Below are 19,553 nucleotides of genomic sequence, written 5' to 3'. Positions count from 1 at the left end.
CAACTTGCACGTATTTTACACATTGACAACTTGCACGCATTTTCCATTATTGATAACTTATACGTACTTTGCTTATTAGCAACTTGTACGCATTTCATTTAATTGGTAACTTGTACGCATTTCCAAGAACTTGAAAAAACATTCTCCCTTATATAGAATTAAATAAAAGATATCATATATTCATAATAAGAAATACGAAAAGTTTCTCTTAAAAACAAATACTCTTCGTTAACTCTCACAAATTTTATAACTATTTATATAGCCTTATAGTTATTTAAAGAAATAATGAATATTTCTAGTATCGGAATATGCCGATAAGTTTTGCCTAACGTGCTGACTTAGGCACGTTGTACAAAATAGCTAAGTAGATACCAAAGAAGTATCACATGTACAATATGTACAACTTTCTGAGGGTCAAGTCATACTGATTGTGGCATACTGCAATGCGACGGCTTAAGGCTTATGCTCTAAGAGCGTGGGGTGACGCCAAGCCAACATGACGAATCCCCAAGCCAAAGGCTGTGTTCCAGCAGATCGCAGCGTGGTAACTGCTCTACCAAATACAACATCCCGCCTGGTACCTAAAAGTCGTCTATAAACGATTCCGAGTCTCTACATCGAACTAGTGAACCATGATCGACCGCTATAAAACGGCTAAATTGGCTCGTGCGATAAACGGCGTGCGCCGAATACCTAATAAATCACATTGTATTGAGTCTTTCGACTCACGAGACTCCTCAAAATATCGTTGTTATCTAGAAAGGATATGGCCTTAGAGTCGTTCAGGCATACCCACGGATGGTAGCTTTGCACCACGTCCGAGCCTGCGATTCCTCTCGTACTAAGCAGAAATTCTATCGCAACGACAATTCATCAGTAGGATAAAACTAACCTGTCTCACGACGGTCTAAACCCGGCAACTTTTATAAATTCTGCGCTTACACAGAGGCTAGACCTTTAACAACCGTCGAAACGGCGGTCCGTATATAACATTAGCGGTCTGCGACCCGCGGTTTATTTAGTCTCTTTACCCTTCGTTAGATTGAAACTTCGGGGCAAATTCATCGTTATAACTCACTTTTATTCTCGCTCGGAGAGTATTGAGTTGATTGCATTTGTATATTTTATTTTCCGCATAAGAGTCTTTGCGTCAACGACACATGCCCGCGGATATACTGTGAAGTATGGTTGAACACTTATAAATAAGGTCTAGAACCCGGCCGTAAACCGACATCCGAACATATACGACGTATATAATTCCAAACACGGTCTACGACATTATTAAAAGTAACGCCGCTATATAGTTGACAGACTAAAAGTATCGAATATAATGTATAAAATACACCGGGGAATAATATTCAAACCTGCCTGAACAACACAGCGAACTTTTGCCAAAAGTTGATCGCATCGCATACGACGCGATCTATCCCCCTATAGTAGTCGCGCGGCCACACCGTAAGTATTAAGACCGAGTGCCAAGCGATGTGCATTTGACCTGCGGCGAAGCGTCGCTCCGGGTTACGGTGTAAATCGTCAAGACAAAAGTCTGGGAAATTTTCGAACTGCGAACCCTTATGATTTACAAATTTTTTTCGAAAAATTTTTTAGATGTTCAGTTTTATATATATGGACAATACGAATTATAGTGAATTATTGAGTTTTTAGGTGTTTTTTTGTTTTTTTTTAAACTTTTGTATTGAAATATGTATTTATTGATTTTTATAGATCTCAATGAATATAAAACAAATTTATTTGTAGTTATATTATTTTTTCTTCTTTTTTTAAAAAAAATCCGATTTTTAATGCAAGTTTTCAATAGTTTTTATCGATTTTCGCCGAAACGGTAAAAGATGCAAAAATACTTTGTTCGTACGAAAGATGCAGAATAAAATTACGAATAAAATGATAAATAACTTGATATATGTCATAATATAATTTTCATGAGATTTTTCAATTTTTTCTTTAAATTAAAAAATGTTTTAAATTTTTCGCTGGCTTTAAATTCATTTGCAAGTTATGCTTTTTTACAATATTGTTTCAAATGGTGTAAAAAGTTAAATTAGCGAGGTGCCTCAATATGCAAAAAATTGGCCCTATATCTTTGAATAGAATAAATATATTTGAATAGATTTGATTTTAATATTGATATAATATATTCTATTTGAGTTTAAAAGTCGGGCGTTACATCAATAAAAATAGATGAGGGTTTTTAGAAATTTATTTAAAATCCATACGTTTTGGCTAGCATCTTATCCTTCATTCAGTGGCCATCAATTTAACTATAAAAATTAAAACTTAATAAATTATATGTGAGGAATTTCACAGAAAAAGATAACAATAAAAATAAACCTACAATTTTGTATCCTAATGTAACAGGTGAAAACATTATTAATTCATTGTATGAGTATATGCATAGTGGTACACTATGCATATACTACAATATATAGTTTTAACATCACAAATGGCAAAATACACAAATAAACATAAATAGCTTTGAATACGTTGCCGAAACTATGTATTTACTATTCGGAGTCTAAGATAAAAATGACCATACTTATACTTGTTTATCTAAGTAAATGACACCTTTTTTCTTAAAGAGGTTCTTAACATGTATTAAAATTGTATGAGACCTTTAAAAGACGATGCGGTTTTGCCATTTTTTAAGAAATTTTGACACGCTATTTAGGAAGCACGTCTTTGTTTTGTTCGGGGCCGTGTTGATATATATATATATATATATATATATATATATATATATATATATATATATATATATATATATATATATATATATACTAGATGACCCGACAGACGTTGTCCTGAACAGACATCTACGTTTTTTCAATATATTATACTAATATTTACCGTTTAGTTAAAAATAATAATTATTGTCTTTCAAATTACTATTTACACCAATATATGAATGAATAAAATATATGAATGGTAATATGAAGTAAAATATATGAATGATATATGATTTGAAGTAGATATGCTTCAAATGATGATTCTAAATTTCCACAGTTAACACTTTAATTATCCCTTTAACAAATATTAAAATATGTTCAATAAAATTGTATATTAAAAATTAAACTCTGCAATTTATAGTACAAATTTATTTCCAATAGCTCAATTTATTTTAATGTCAAGGGTTATACAATTTTTTAGTCATACCTGTAGATGCAGATATATAAATGAATGATTTTTTGTTTATTCACGACTAAAACATTGATTTTCCAAATTTATCACACAAAAAAGAATAGCTCTATCGATAAGAGAAATGATAATGGAAATAATTATTTGTAATATAAATTTGTAATGTAAAGGATAAGAATTATTTGTGAGAATGAAGCGGGCTAAATCCAAGTTTTTATTCCAAAAAGTTTTATTACTTAAAAGAATAGCTCTATCAATAAGAGAAATAATAATGGAAATAATTATAATTAATTAATAATTATTTCTTTGATAACACACTCAGTTTTCTGTTTTGTACTTTAAAATCAAAATCTCCGTCTGACAGAATCACCGATTTCGTTTATAAAATTAATTGTTTAGATTGTGACAGTTGTTACATCGGTGAAAGTACCCAAACATCAGCAAGAGAATGAATCAGCATATTTATAATTCAAAAAACCCTAGACAATTTAATGCAATGTTTTCTGACCACATTATTAACTTCAAAAAAAATGTGGACCTTAGAAGATTTTCCGAATTCTATTTTATCTTTTTAAATTCAAATTGTGTGAACAAACGCAGTTCTTCTTGCTTACTTTTTTTCTTGAAAGAAAGTATTTTTATTTCAGGAACAGCTTTATATTCTTTTAAAGAAAAGTTTTCAAAAATTAAATCCACCAGCCCTCCTAAATTTAATATTAACATAGTTTATTCGATCACTTGCAAAAATTGTCAAAAACAATACATTGGCCAAACATCACAATACATCCATAAGAGAATTAGACAATATAAATTAAGCGTTATTCATCATAAAAGCCAAAGTTTCCAAAGCACTCTTGACCAACATTCCGTTGAAAATTTACATAGTTTTACCTTTGAACCCAATATTTTATACAGAGAGGATTGTACATTTAAAAGACTTTTTTCTGAAAGCAGTTTGGTCTTTTTGAATTTGTCAAATTTTGTTAATAAAAGATCAGATCATAATATCATTTATGATTCATATCTAAATTTTTTAAACCTAATTAAAAACGATTAATCATTTTGTTCGCGCCAATCAAGCATGCGGTTATATTTATATATAAACAAAAAAAACATCAATCAATAATCAAACCAAAATCAAATCAATCAATACGTAATCAAAAACATATTAAAATTATTGTAAATACTATTATAACTTATAAAATAAATATATACAGTTATCAATAAAGTATTTTACAATTGGTCCTTCATAAGACAATCAATCAAAACAACATCCAAAAAGACATTGGTCCAGACGAGTCGGATTTGACGTCCAGCAGTCGAAAAAAATAGATTACATCAAATCGGAAGCAAAAGGATCAGAAATCAGGTCACTTAAAACTAGCTATTTTTACAATTACAATCCATGTCAATCGTTAAAATCACTCACACTTAAGCAGCGAGGAATGAAATCGCGACTAACGAATTATGAGAAAATTTGTAAACAAATGTCAGAAACACCTACTTCTGAGTTAGATATTTTAGATATAAACAGCCATATCGAAGATGTAAAGCCATTATTTAAAATATTCGAAAACACCATTATCAATATAACAACGCTATTAGAGGACGAAGATGAAATCAATAAGTTATTGGACATCGAATTAGATGAATACTTTGAAAAATATAAAAGATGCCAATCAACTTTATGAAAATTCAGTCAAATAGCACAAAATAAGTCAGATATAATGAAAAATGACAAATAGTTTTAACAACATTAAATTGCCTCAGATTAATTTACCTCAATTTGACGGCTCTTATTTAAACTGGTTGCAATTTTACGATTCATTTTCTTGTTTAATTCATAAAGATTCAAACAAAGGCAATGCTCAAAAGTTTTATTATTTAAAATCGTGCCCAAAGGGAGATGCTGCTAATCTTATAGAATCACTACCGGCAACGGCCGATAATTATATAATTGCTTGGGATTTATTAAAAACGCGTTTTGAAAACAAGAAAATAATCGTAAACAACCATATTAAAAAAATATTTGATTATCCAGCCATGCACAATGAATCGGGTAAGGATCTTCGTAATTTAATAGATACGTTTAGTAAGCATTTAAGATGTTTAAAAATGTTGCAACAACCGGTAGACCAGTGGAACGCTCTAATTGATTATTTAATTATTTCTAAAATAGACAAGAAAACTCACCAAGAGTGGGAAATGCTCATGAATAAAGGGTCAGAATTAGTTACATTTGTCGAACTCAATAGCTTTCTAAATCAACGCTGTATGACGTTAGAAGCTATAAACCCAACTGAAACAAGAACCGTAAATTTCAATAATTTTAAAGACATGAACACTAATTACGCAAAACAAACGAAGTCTTGCGATACATCAACTAGTTACAAAAATATTTGTCTGTTTTGCAATGGGACTTATCAATCAACATTCAAATGCCCAAAGTTTCGATCACTATCCACAGAAGATAGATTAAATAAAGCAAAGGAACTAAAATTATGCATTAATTGTTTAGGGTGTAATCATAATGTTAGTCAATGCCTTTCATCGAGCCGATGTACCTTTTGCAATTCAAATCACCATAGTCTTTTACACAGATATTCAAACCAACCATCGACTCTAGATACACCACAAATTATTTCATGTCATTCTGCCGATAACATACCTCTTAATACTTCCCATTCATTTTTAATATGCAATCATATATCTATCGTAAAAGCGCAAGAAAATAAAATTTGGGACTTGAAAGCAAGCAATGACATACAATATTTTAATAAAACAAAAACATAACGCAAACAACATTTTTCTAATAGAACTTCGACAAATGACGGAAGGTCTATTGTTACAACTCGATTTACAAATCATATAAAAACAATGCAAATTGTAAATGCTATATTTCACGCAAAAATGATTTACGAACAAATCAAAATATATTTACCGAAGATAAAAACTTTATGAATACTTATATGTCACTAGGAAATAGAAACATAGCTAATGAATCTATCAAACCCAAAACAAGTTTCTATTGGCCTAATCACGGTGTGTTTAAAACCAGACAGTTTTTCCAAAGGAATACGAAATTATCGTAATTTATACTAAAATCGATTCATATTCCATACAATAACATGATCTAATTACTGTCTAAAGCAAGCTAAATTAAAATCATCTTTATGGTGGCAATGTTCATCTTGATTACAAATTTTAACTGAAACACAGCAACGCACAACTAACAATCTTACGATTCCAGAGACTGATATAGAAATCAGAATTACAAATTTGACTTGTACGAAGATTAATAATAATGAACTTTTTTCATTATATTTTTCATCTATTAAACTAGTACAAGTTGTAGCTTTTTGTTATCGATTTTATAAGAATTCTAAAATAACGAAGAACAAGACACAACATGATACATTCAAGCATGATATATACATAATTATGAGTAAGGAAGCATTAAACAAATCTTCAAAACTAAAATCACTAACTACGAAAGAATCACCCATTAACAATTCTGATAGCTAGACATGAGTATTTAAAATTGAATCACTGTGGAGCACAAATGCTATTGAATACATTGCGTAATATCTATTGGCCTATCGGAGGTAGAAACTTAACAAGATCAATCGTAAAAAAATGTGTAACATGCTTTAAAGTAAAACTCACATTGATCTATCAATTAATGGGTAATTTACCTAAATGTCGTGTAACGCCGCAGTCACTTTTTTTATTTTCACTTAGGCGAAGTAGATTACGGAGGTCCTGTCTTAATAAGAGATCTTCAAACAAGAGGGTACAAAAAATTAAAGACTTATATATGCTTATTTGTATGCTTTGTTACGAAAGGAATTCATATTGAATTAGTATCTGATTAAACGACAAATACTTTTATGGCAACATTAAAACGATTTATGGCACGTCATGGCAAACCTCGCGAAATCTATTCAGATAATGGAACGAATTTTATAGGCGCAGCTTCTGGATTAAAGGAATCTTATAAATTTTCACGAAGAAAGTCAAATGAAAACGAGATTAGTGATAAAATGACCCACGAAGGTGTATCATGGAAGCATGTTTCACCGAATTCTCCTCATTTCGGAGGAATTGGGGAAGCAGCCGAAGACTTTTATATGATTCTGACACAGATCGAAGCAATGTTTGTACTCAAGACCAATTTCTCCTTTAAGCTCGTATCCTAACGATTTAATGAAGAATATTAATTATTTTGAAATCTATATTTCAAGGCCGGGAGTATGTTCGCGCCAATCAAAGCATGCGGTTATATTGATATATAAACAAAAAAATCATCAATCGATAATCCAACCAAAATCAAATCAATCAATACGTAATCAACAACATATTAAAATTATTGTAAATACTATTATAATTTATAAAATAAATATATACAGTTATCAATAAAGTATTTTACAATTGGTTCTTCATAAGGCAATCAATCAAAACAACATAAAAAAACACCTTCAATAATTTTGTGTATATATACACATGTTTATATATAGTAATATGTGCACATCCATATACTATATACATGTACTTGCGTGTATGTTCGTGTATATAATTGTATGTACATGAATATATGGATATATGCATATGTATGTATGTGTATATGCATGTATGTGTACACAGGTGTGTATATGTATGTGTATATATACATAATAATATTTCTCAGCATTTGCTAAGGCAATACATTCCCATTTTTCGTAAATTATCAATACAAGAGCCATAAAAAATTAATTTCGCCTAAGTCCGTATATATTGCTTACATCTGGCCGACAAAACTTCATTACAGTGTGTTACAAAGTTTTGTGAAGTCAAAAACATTTACAAATATTCTCGAAAAACGAGTGTTTTTAACAAAAAATATTAGTGATATGGATATATAAATTATTACAAGTAAATAATTTTTGATTCTCAATTTTATATAAAACCTTTTTTAGTTACTCTTCTTTACTCTTTACACTGGTACACAATCCATTCCTTTATAATTTTTATAAATAATCTGTAATAACCATCATAAATAATAATGATAGTCAATAGTTTTAAAAAACATTGTCTTTGACAGAATAAACCTGACGATGGAACGTATCTAGTTCCGAAACGTCGTTATTAAACATCTTCAAAAAACAAAAAAAAACAAATTGTTTTTTTTATTATTGGATTTACTGTTCGGAAAAGGAACAATCAATATATATAAATATATATATATATATATATATATATAAAATATATATATATATGTATATATATATATATATATATATATATATATATATATATATGTGGCGATATCAAGCAGGCTGGTTTTGATTTGTAAAAAACAATCGGACATGTCATGTATATTTTTTGATATCGAAATATTTTTATAGTTAATAAATTTATATTTTTTTATTGTTGGGAGTTTCTAATTTAATATATTGTCATAATCATTACTACTCCCACATTGGTGACTCACGACGATGGAGATGAAGATAAAGGAGTTTTATTTTTCGAAGATTTAAGAAAAATTGATTTTGACGCAGCACCATAATCACTGGTCTTCAGTGACGACCTATAAGGTATGTCCAGTCCAATCCATCATAGTTAACGCACTTACTATCTGGATCAGACTTCCGAGGTTACTCATTTGGTATACCCAGACCTCAGTGTTTATTGCTGACAGAAAAAATAATTTGGAGCCTGAACTTTTCATTGGAATGCAATTCAACCTCTCTTTCTCTGTTAACTCAACAAATCGTCTTATAATGCTACCTCCCATTATCGGTGACAACGACGAATCAAAACCAAATTTGACATAATTTATTGGATTCCACAATTCTGGACTCTTATGTCAAAGAAATCAATGATCCTGATTTGGATAAAGAGCCAACTTCTTTCTCTGATCGGAACTCATCAGATACGAATGCAACGCTTGCAGAAATGGAAACTGTACCCATAAATTATGCATTCTAAACATTAAGTTATTCTGATATAACTAATACCCATTAGATCGAGAACATTATGCAGAATATGGAGTTGATGGCAGGTCAAATCACCACATACGGTGGATCTGCTGACGAAACATGGAAATTTGTAATTGACCAGTATTACAACACTGGTCTGCTATAATCTGCTTTCCCACCACATTTTTATAACGTGTTTCCCTGTATTTTTTTTTTTTAAACTGTGAGATCAACACTGGGCAGGGAGTGTGTGGCGATATCAAGCAGGCTGGTTTTGATTTGTAAAAAACAATCGGACATGTCATGTATATTTTTTGATATCGAAATATTTTTATAGTTAATAAATTTATATTTTTTTTATTGTTGGGAGTTTCTAATTTAATATATTGTCATAATCATTACTACTCCCATATATATATATATATATATATATATATATATATATACTAGCTGACCCGGCAAACGTTGTTTTGCTAAGTAAGGTATATTCTAAACAATTTCTAGAGAATCAAATATATTAATACTTTCAGTGTATAAGGATGTTTGCGCCAGAATCTGTTAGATGTCGCCAGAAAATATTTTAAATATTCAGACAACACTTTTTCTCTGGCAATTCTCAAAGATTTGGATGTAATAGCTGATCTGACGGGGAACAATCTCTCGCGTGGGCTGGTCACGTACACCGTTTTGCTTGTACTTTCCATATGAGTTTTTTGTGATATATTTCGATCATTAGTTATTACTTTATGAAATAAATACTTTTTTAATCAGTGCAAGTGTTACTTATTTGTGTTTGGAGTTCATTTCTTCCTCAGCATCCGAATTTAAAGCGAACTGAGATATCCGAACTCGAAGCCGCCATACGACTGGACCACCGAGCACGTAGAGAACGTCAAATATTTTACTTAATATATTCAATTATATCAAATCCTCGGAATAGTTATTGAGTAAAATCGAATTAGCTATTCCGAAGGGGTCTAACTAACCCCCATCCGTAACATTGGTCCTTCAACGCCGGGATCCTAATTTTGATTAGGATTTATTGAATATATTAATAAAATAAAATCCAAGATGGCACCTAAATTTGACGTGGGTGCAGAAATTAACCGACTGACAGCGAAGAGCGAAATGTATTTTTCAATAATGCAAGAAACGTATGACATTTCTCATCAAATTACCACCAATACGGCAAGTAAGTTAAAATTTCTTGAAAAATTACACCTTATTGAAAATGCACGAGAACAATGCATAAAATTAAGCGCCGAAATAAACAGATTAAGACATTTAGAGGATCCGAGTTTTGTACCTGAGTATGCCGACATAAGGGCCTTGGAAATTTTGTACGCAAAAATCAAACATATAGAAAAAATGTTGGATAATCAAAATATAAGTAATTCGTCAATACCGGACAGTGTTCCAAATCATCATTTACCATCCATAGAAGTTCCAAAATTTTCCGGCGATATGCAACAATGGCTTTTATTTTATGAAACCTTTAAAGCATTAATTCATGAAAATACAAGATTAGATAACGTATCCAAATTTCATTTTTTAAAAAGTGCGTTAGAAGGTTCGGTATTAAAATTTTTTAATTCTATACTACCAACTGCAAATAATTATCCGATTTTATGGGAAGCACTATTAAAAAAATACCAGAATAAACGATATTTAGCCACCACTTACTTTAAACAGCTCTTATCGTTTAAAACTATTACATCGTCACAAATAGATTAATTTCTGGAACAATTCGATACAGCTATACAAGCCCTTTCACAATTAAACCTTCAAGATGCATTTGACTTTATGATAACATCTATCGCATTCTCAAAACTCGATCCCGTTTTGCAAGAGAAATTTGAACATTCTTATCAAGGAGAATTTTCTAAATACCAAGATCTCCTGAAATTTCTCCATAAGTCGCAACAAGCGAAAAATCAAGTATATTGTATGACGAGTATGACTAACAATAACGCATATGATAAACCTAATGATAAAAATACAACATCTAGACTGTCATCATTCATGAAATATGATTATAAATGTCTTGTTTGCCGGAAAAAACATAGAACATTTACATGTTCAAAATTTCTTGAAATGAATATTCCTGATCGGCGAGCAATTATTCAGAAATTACATCTATGTGTAAATTGTTTAAGCCATAAGACGACAGTTGCGTGTCGATCGAATAGAACTTGTCTTATATGTGAGGAACCGCATCATACATTACTGCATATTGATAAGAATCTTGCGAATACGAATCAAGGTAATCCGTCTAATTTGAAATCCAATAATACAGTTTTATGCAGTTTCAATAACAACAAACTCGCACCTAATACAACTATATTGCCGACAGCGGTAACACAGGTTTCTACAAAAAAGAAAAATACTTCATTACGTACTATTATTGATTCAGCAAGTGATAAAAATTTCGTTACATTAGCATGGTGTAGAAAGGCCCATTTGAAAGTTCAACCAGTATCAACCAAAGTAATCGGATTAGGTAATTCGTCGCAAAACGTGATAGGATTGGTTAACTTCACTTTAAAATCCTCAATCAATCCATATCAATTGCCAGTATGTGCATATGTTGTGCACGAAATTGTGAGAAAACAACCACAAACCACGATTCCAGCTTCATCAATTCAATCATTCTTGAAGTTCCCCTTAGCAGATCCGAAGTTTTATTTGACTCAAAAGGTTGACGGCATATTAAGATGTGATGTTTTCAGCGAAGTCATGGGTACTAATAAGGTGAAAAATGGTCAAGGATTACCTATAGCACTAGAAACCCGATTGGGTTATATAATAATGGGTTCGATATCATATTTACTTCAACCTTCAAGTACTTTTACGCAATATTATTAAAAATGCTTGAGGTCCTTTCTCACGAAATTTTGATTGAATTGATACTCTGTCTCCATATAACGCTTCACTTTCGAACATACAAGACTTATATATGCCCTTTTATTTGTTTAGCTACCAAAGCCATACACCTCGAGCTAGCTTCAGATTTGACAAGTGATACGTTTCTAGATTGCTTAAAACTATTTCTAGCTCGGCGTGGTCCTATTGAATGCATCTATTCTGATTGTGGAACAAATTTTATAGGTGCAAAAAATACTCTTGATTCCTTATATATTTTGTTAAATTCCGATGAGTATAAAACGAATTTCAACAAAGTCCTAATTTCACATATCTTTGAATGAAAATTTAATTCACCGCATGCTCCACATTTTGGGGGACATTTGGCAAGCAAATATTAAATGAGTAAAAAACCATTGTTAAAGGTTATGGGAACACAAATATTATGTTACGAAGAGTTTATTGCCGTTCTCAATCAAATCGAGGCTTTACTAAACTCACGATCGTTATGTTGGCAGAGTAGCAATCCATCGGATCCACAGCCCCTTACACCGGCGCATTTTTGATGCAAGAACCACTGTCGGATATGCCGGTTGATTTTGAAAACTTAAATTTGTCGAAAAGAAAGCAATTATTAGACAAAATAGTCGCCTCATACTGAAAGCGATGGAGCAGAGAATATCCTACTAAGTTACAGGTTCGTCAAAAATGGAACACTATAACCAATCTTATGAAAAAGAATGATCTGGTAATTGTTAAACAAGAAAATACACGACCATCACATTGAGGATTAGGAAGGATCGAAGAAGTTTTTCCAGGCGACGATGGGACAGTAAGAGTGGCATCAGTCTGAATTGGAGACACCCTAGTTAAGCGACCGGTGGTCAAACTTTGTCATTTACCTTTTCAATAACTATACTGTGAGAAGGCATTCCAATTTCCAAAATAGTGAATCATTTTACTATCAACCGATATCAAGAAATACATGGGTTATAAAAGGTAGCCCTTTTAGACTGGGGAATATGTTTGCGCCAGAATCTGTTAGATGTCGCCAGAGAATATTTTTAATATTCAGACAACACTTTTTCTCTGGCAATTCTCAAAGATTTGGATGTAATAGATGATCTGACGGGGAACAATCTCTCGCGTGGGCTGGTCACGTACACCGTTTTGCTTGTACTTTCCATATGAGTTTTTTGTGATATATTTCGATCATTAGTTATTACTTTATGAAATAAATACTTTTTTAATCAGTGCAGGTGTTACTTATTTGTGTTTGGAGTTCATTTCTTCCTCAGCATCCGAATTTAAAGCGAACTGAGATATCCGAACTCAAAGCCGCCATACGACTGGACCACCGAGCACGTAGAGAACGTCAAATATTTTACTTAATATATTCAATTATATCAAATCCTCGGAATAGTTATTAAGTAAAATCCAATTAGCTATTCCGAAGGGGTCTAACTAGCCCCCATCCGTAACAAAGGATGTGTTGTTTGAATGCTATATACAATGAGGTATTATAAAAACAATAAACCCCATTAGTTTGTCTATAGTTTGTTAATACAATCAAACTGGAAGTTTTATACACTTTCTATAGAAATCATGGCATAATCCAATCCAAGTCTTTTTTGGTCTGTCGACTTATTGATTACATTTCAAGATTTTCAGATTCTTTTTGGATTCTGCATTTTGTGTATAATTGTAAATAATACAACTGAGCTTATACAAAATTTTAAAATTTCTGCGAGGAAAGATAGAAAATGAATCAAGTATTTCTTCTTTGACCCGCTTTTTGAAAAGTTTCAAGTAACATTCTATAATAAAATAAAAGTAAATAAATTTAATAAAAAAGTAAATAAATTTAATAAAAAGTATATATGTAGAGCAGGGCGAAGCGCAATGATCCAATTTGACTTTGAGCAAATATCAACTATATCACGAAAACTAAGCTAATTATATCACAACAAATAACACATTTCAAACGAGTAATTATCTACTACGTTTAGTAAAACAATCAGCTACTTCATCATTGAAAAAATGTGCTTTCTTGCTGTCTTTCAAAAATTTGTTATCTAGAACTTTTTACCCTATAGGCGGAGTAACTTGAAATGGCCAGATGGCAAACAGGTTTAATGTCTTATTTTATTTTTAAAGGTATTTTACAAAATAATTACACTTTTAACTAATGCTAAAAAAACTACCAACGGAAGAACATACTTTTATTATGGATTTTCAAGGATTAACGTTTATCTCCCGAGAGCATGGTCATGAGAATCAAGGTTATAGCTGGTTATACATCTTTTTCCCTCTAGATTCAAATATTGAGCTAAACAATGTTTAACTTTACTGGTTTTTGACACATTGGTGGTGTACGTTTTTAACCCCGGACCTTCATATTTTACTGTCTATTTTTCGATAATTTCTGGGAAATTATGACTGGGAAAATGTTATTCGACAAAATGTCCCTTTGATTGATACCAAATTTAGGTTCTGAATTGAAATAACATTAATAAAAAATAATATAACCTATAAAATGATTTATAAATGCCAATGAGTATATAATTATACAAATGAGATCTTTCAGAGCACCGTGTTTGAGAAAAATATGCCGAAAAGTGCATTTTCATATTAACATTTCAAAAAGATTGATATTTTGAGTTTTTTAGTATTACTTGCGGCCCGTTTACTAACGTTTTTGTATATAAATAAAACTACGAACAAATCTACTTACTACAATTCAATTATAATTAAATAATGTTTACGCAGAACATCTTATTAAAAGTAATTAAACATAATCTGTCAAAAGCGTTTGACATTTCACGTAATTGCCACCGTCTATTGTTTTATTTAAATTACGCTTCAACAAAAATTTTCAAATTAAAAATGTAAAGTTTCTACGCCGATTTGAAATAATTTCTCACCTTTTGGACTTTCTCTGGATTGGCACGAGTTTTTCAAGACTAAGACTGGCCAAATAGATTCAGCCGTTTTCGAGTTATATTCGGACATTTCAAAGAGAGCTCCATTTTTATATATAAGAAGATATATATATATATTAGGGTGGTCCTTAATATGGACATTTTCGAATTTCTTTGCTCCCAAGGGCTCAAATGGTTCCAAATTGATAAAAAACAAATCTCTGAAAATTTTGGCTCCTCATATTGTCTTTTAGATAGAGCGCAATTCATTCATTTGAATGCTTGGGTGGTATGAGGTATTATAAACCCCATTAGTTTGTCTATATTTTGTCAATGGAAATTTTATTCACTTTCTATAGAAAACATTGTATACTCCAATCCAAGTCTTTTTTGTTCTTTCGACTTATTGATTACGTTTCAAGTTTTTCAGATTCTTTTTGGATTCTGTATTTTATGTATAATTGTAAATAATACTACTGTTACTGAGTTTATACAAGATTTTCAAATTTCTGCGAGGACAGATAGAAAATGAATTAGGTATTTCTTCTATGACCTGCTTTTTGACAAGTTTCAACTAACATTCGATGAATTAAAGTAAATTTAATACAAAGTATATATGTAGAGCAGGGCGAGACACAAGGGTCAATTTGACTTTGAACAAATATAAACTATATTATGAAAACCAAACCAATTATATCACAACAAATAACATATTTCAAACGAACAATTATCTGACTACGTTCAGTAAAACTACCAGCTACTTCATCATTGTAGAAATGTGCTTTTTTGATGTAAAGACGGGGTAACTTGGAACGGTCAGGTGGCGGATCATTTTATCGAAAGCAACATATTTATATTTAAGACTAGCTGACCCGACAAACGCTGTTTTGCTAAGTAAAATATATTCTAAACAATTTCTAGAGAATCAAAAATATTATTACCTTAAGTGTATAAGGATGTGTTGTTTGAATGCAATGCTATATACAATAAGGTATTATAAAAACAATAAATCCCATTAGTTTGTCTATATTTTGTCAATACAATCAAATTGGAAGATTTATACACTTTCTATAGAAAACATAGTATAATCCATAGGTGGGGAACCTGCGGCCTCGAGGCCGCATGCGGCCTTCGGGAGGTTCTCGTGCGGCCCCTTGCCGCCTATTACAGAATAGCAGAAATACTTTCAAACAACTGTTGTACATCAACGTCATGACAGTTCCGCGAAAAACTCCACCAAAAACAGTCATATTGTAAAATGACATCAGATTATTAGCCTGAAACACAGACTCTTAGGCAGATACAAAATAGGGATGTAATATATTATATTAATATTATTTAATATAAGCAATATTTTCGATATCGCAAGACATCGCCTATTATATGATTCAAGAAGTATTATAAAAAAATTAACAGTGCAAAAGAATCGTTAGCACCCGAGTTGAAGATTGTTATGCGTATCCGTAGTAAAATGATAAAAATTTATACTTCTCGCAACCAAAAGCAAATCCGCAGCTTTGGCGGAGATCGGAGCAACCAGATTTTACCTAGATATATTGGAAATTTTATGAGACCATAGTTATGAAATGATACAAAACTATACCCTTTTTGCACATAATATATAAAATTTATTTATATTTAAAACTTGAACTATAAATATAGAGTAAGGTATTCGAAATGAGAACAACTCAAATGCAAAATATAAATTAACAATACATTTTGTGCATAATAAATGCATATTTTAATTAAAATATTTCTTTCACGTTCATTATTGTTCACATTATCAAATAATACGCTCATTTTCATGGGTGAACATTATTATTCTCTAAATGAAATAGGTATATCATTTATTATTAATATTTTTTAAATTATATTCTTAAATGTCCGTCAATAGTGTCTAGATATATTTCTTTTGGAAAGGCATAACGTTGCGTTTAATGCATTAATCCTTTTTTTGTTATGATAACTATTGTCATGAATGACAACAAGCAGGAATATGCATATCAAAAGTTCGCAAATGAATTTAATCTGGTTTTTCCAAAGCCCGAAATTCCTTAAATTAACCGTTAACACCTTAGTTTGCAAAATAAAAATCTATCTAATTGAATACTTTCTAAAATGAATACTTTCGTCACAAAACGATACTATTTTTTAATTAATGAGTATTTTTCTTTTTAAAATAAATTAGCCCATATTAAATCCATAAATAAATACTTTTGTCACAAATAATACTATTTTTTAATTAATGAGTATTTTTCTTTTTGATATAAATTAGCCGATAGTAATGTTATAAATGAATACTTTCATCACAAAACGATACTATTATATAATTATTGAGTATTTTTCTTTTTGATATAAATTAGTGGCCACTATTATTATAAATGAATACTTTCGTCACAAAACGATACTATTTTTAAATTAATGAGTATTTTTTCTTTTGAAATAAATTAGCCAATACTAAATCCATAAATGAATACTTTTGTCACAAAACAATACTATTTTTTAATTAATGAGTATTTTTCTTTTTGATATAAATTAGCTGACACTATTATTATAAATGAATACTTTTGTCACAAAACGATACTATTTTTTTTTAGTATTTTTCTTTTCGAAATAAATTAGCCACACTATTATTATAAATGAATACTTTCGTCACAAAACGATACTATTTTATAATTGTTGAGTATTTTTCTTTTTGATATAAATTAGCCGATACTAAATTCATAAATGAATACTTTCGTCACAAAACGATACTATTTTTTAATTAATGAGTAGTTTTCTTTTTGATATCGATCGAATTACAGATCTATTTCACTTTTTAATTCTTTTGATAAGGTGTTTGAAAAAATTTTGCACGTTAGAATCTCTGGCTTCTTGAATAAATACAATATTTTGTTTCACAACCAACATGGTTTTCGGAAAAAACACTCTACATCGCACTCATCCAAGATGTTATTAACTCATTTGAAGATGGAAGTTATTTTGTAGCCGTCTTCTGCGATCTCTCCGAAGCGTTCGACAGTATATCTCACAATATTCTCATTGATAAGTTAGAAATGTATGGTTTTCGTTCTAGCTCGCTTAAATTACTAACATCTTATTTAACAAACAGAACTCAAAGCGTATATTTGGACAATAGCACCGATGGAAAAATTATATCCAGGAAATTAAATGTGAAAATGGGTGTCCCACAAGGATCAATTCTTGGACCGGTCCTATTTCTTCTTTACATTAACGACCTACCTAATTGCTCAAATCTTTGTGACTTTATTTTGTTCGCTGATGACACTTGTCTTACCATCAAAGCTAGAACATACGATGACCTCGTAACGAAATTGAACAGTGTCATGGATTCCGTTTCGAAATGGTTCAATATAAATAATCTTCTCTTAAACAATGACAAAACCCAAATTATCTCTTTCTGTACAGCAACGCGCGCAGTGAATGATATTTTTTCATTTACGATTAATAAGCATTTATTTGACTCCTCTTCAGTATCTAAATTTTTTCGGAGTTTATATCAATGGTCTGAACACGTTTCCAACCATTTATGCTTCAAATTAACGCGTACATGCTTTATCCTGCAAACCCTTAAATCAAAAATTGGAATATCCAGTTTACTTTCTATTTATTACGCAAAATTCTATTTACACATTGCTTACGGTATCCAATTTTGGGGTTTCTCTAATGAACTAATTAAAGTTTTTAAACTTGAAAAGAGAGCAATTCGAATAATTTTTTCACTATCCTCCATGACATCATGCCGTAATATCTTCACGGAACAAAAAATTTTAACAGTACCGAGTATTTTTGTTCTAGTCACACTTAATTTCATAAAAAATAATCCAGACTCTTTTAATTTGTCTTCTATGTAAAATACCAAGCACGATACGAGACATAATCGATAAAAGACAGTTCCTTTAATACTATTTGCGGTATGGGTATACAATTTATGAATAAACTGCCGTTACGTGTTCGTACCCTTGATAATACGAAATTTCATAAAGTAGTAAGTAATGCATCAAAAGGATTTAACTTTTTATAGCCCTCTGGAATTTCTAAATTTAGATTTTTCAAATTACTTTCCCGAAAATCTCAACTAATCATTAACGCGACTTTTCCCCCTCGAAGAAATTTCTCTATTACAGGCAGCAGCAAGATCGATGGATCGACGATGGCAAAAATCCCTACGAATCTACGGGCCCAAACTAACTGATGTCACCTACCAGCCATGTCTATGCCTACTATGCTCGTCACAACATAATTCGTTCGTTAAACTAAATACTTCTAAATTTCTATTATTATTATTATTATTTCTTTCTTTGTTTTTTTTTCTTTTCTTTTCTTTTTTTTGATATGACTGTTATTGTTATATTGTTAAAATACTTAATAATTAGTTAATTAAACACTTATAATTTAAAAAACACTAAAAAAATTGAGAAACAAAATATTGATCTTTTTTTCTGATTATTATTTTCATATGACTCTTATTGTTAAAATACTTAATAATTAGTTAACCAAAAACTTATATTTTAAAAACACTTAAATTGTGAAACAAAATATTTCCTTCATCAAAATACCTTAAAATTTGTAAAAGAAAAACATTATTTTGTTAAAATATTTAACAATAATAATAAAAATGATGATAATATTTTTATTA

At 30.6% G+C, this 19,553-nt stretch overlaps 1 protein-coding gene across 1 annotated transcript in view; it reads left to right on the top strand.

The window, feature by feature from the left end:
- LOC113371384 (pikachurin-like) overlaps nucleotides 1-19,553 on the top strand; it is a 315,983-nt gene that overhangs the window by 229,519 nt on the left and 66,911 nt on the right. The window lies entirely within an intron of this gene.

Source organism: Ctenocephalides felis, unplaced genomic scaffold, assembly GCF_003426905.1.
Source record: "Ctenocephalides felis isolate EL2017-DRISC unplaced genomic scaffold, ASM342690v1 CF-g0.4_SCAFFOLD_01492, whole genome shotgun sequence".
NCBI lineage: Eukaryota > Metazoa > Arthropoda > Insecta > Siphonaptera > Pulicidae > Ctenocephalides > Ctenocephalides felis.
Note: the sequence above shows the minus strand (reverse complement) of the source record. Positions and strands in the feature narration are given on the sequence as shown.